The following is a 922-nucleotide window of genomic DNA, read 5'->3' on the forward strand; positions in this document are numbered from 1 at the left end:
ATTGAACAGTAGTTAAAAAACCGGGGTGTTACTTTTCCAAAATTTTAGAAATCGTTGTGTCCAACGAGGAAGCAGTGGCGAAAGTGGTAGAACTCAAAACTACAGGCTCCTAAATAAAGGACAAAAGAAACGGTAATCCAATTTTTAAAATTACAATGTTTAAACGGAGACAACTATCTTACAATCATCGATAATATCCCGTTTAGCTAGCAGGGTATAGGTTGGCACTGATCGCTTCTCTTCCAACATCGGCCGATTCTGCCCAACCCTCTGGTCCTGCCGGGTCATGCCGATCACTGGCTCGCTTGCTCAGCTCTATAAATAGAGAAGAACTTGTTGCATTGTCGTCTCCACCCCCACACCCGAGCGACAGGACAGGTAACAGATTACGAGCTGTTGTTTTAACTCATTGAAGCCGCGCATCCTGGTCATTCGGCAACGATTGTTTTGGAACACCTTCATATACAAGCATATTATCTTGGTTATTTATACTGGGGATTTTTTATTCTGTTCTCTTTATCTGATGCGTTAATAAGTAGGCAGCAACAAGCATTCTTATGAAATAAGAACATTCGTGTTTCTGATTTAAGTATGATGGTTCGAAATGTGTTTCAACAGTTTAACTCTGTTCTGCTGCTTATCGGATATCTGCAACGCCATTAAAGAGTTGTTGTTTTTTTTAAAGGAAGGAAAAGTATCATTTACTGGCCTGTCAAGCTAACTAGCCTAAGGAAGAATTATTCCAAAGAGGCATCGCGATAACTGGCGAAGGAGCAGCAGGCACTGATTGCAGAATCTGTTTTTGCACGAAACATTTATACGTCATAACCAAGTAAGTAGTCCCACTCAACATAATGCTTTTAGTCAGTAAGTTGTTCAAATGTTCTGAGCCGAAAAAGCAACATCTTTCAGTTGAGGCACC

This window comes from Aplysia californica, unplaced genomic scaffold, assembly GCF_000002075.1.
Source record: "Aplysia californica isolate F4 #8 unplaced genomic scaffold, AplCal3.0 scaffold00404, whole genome shotgun sequence".
Taxonomy (NCBI): Eukaryota; Metazoa; Mollusca; class Gastropoda; order Aplysiida; family Aplysiidae; genus Aplysia; species Aplysia californica.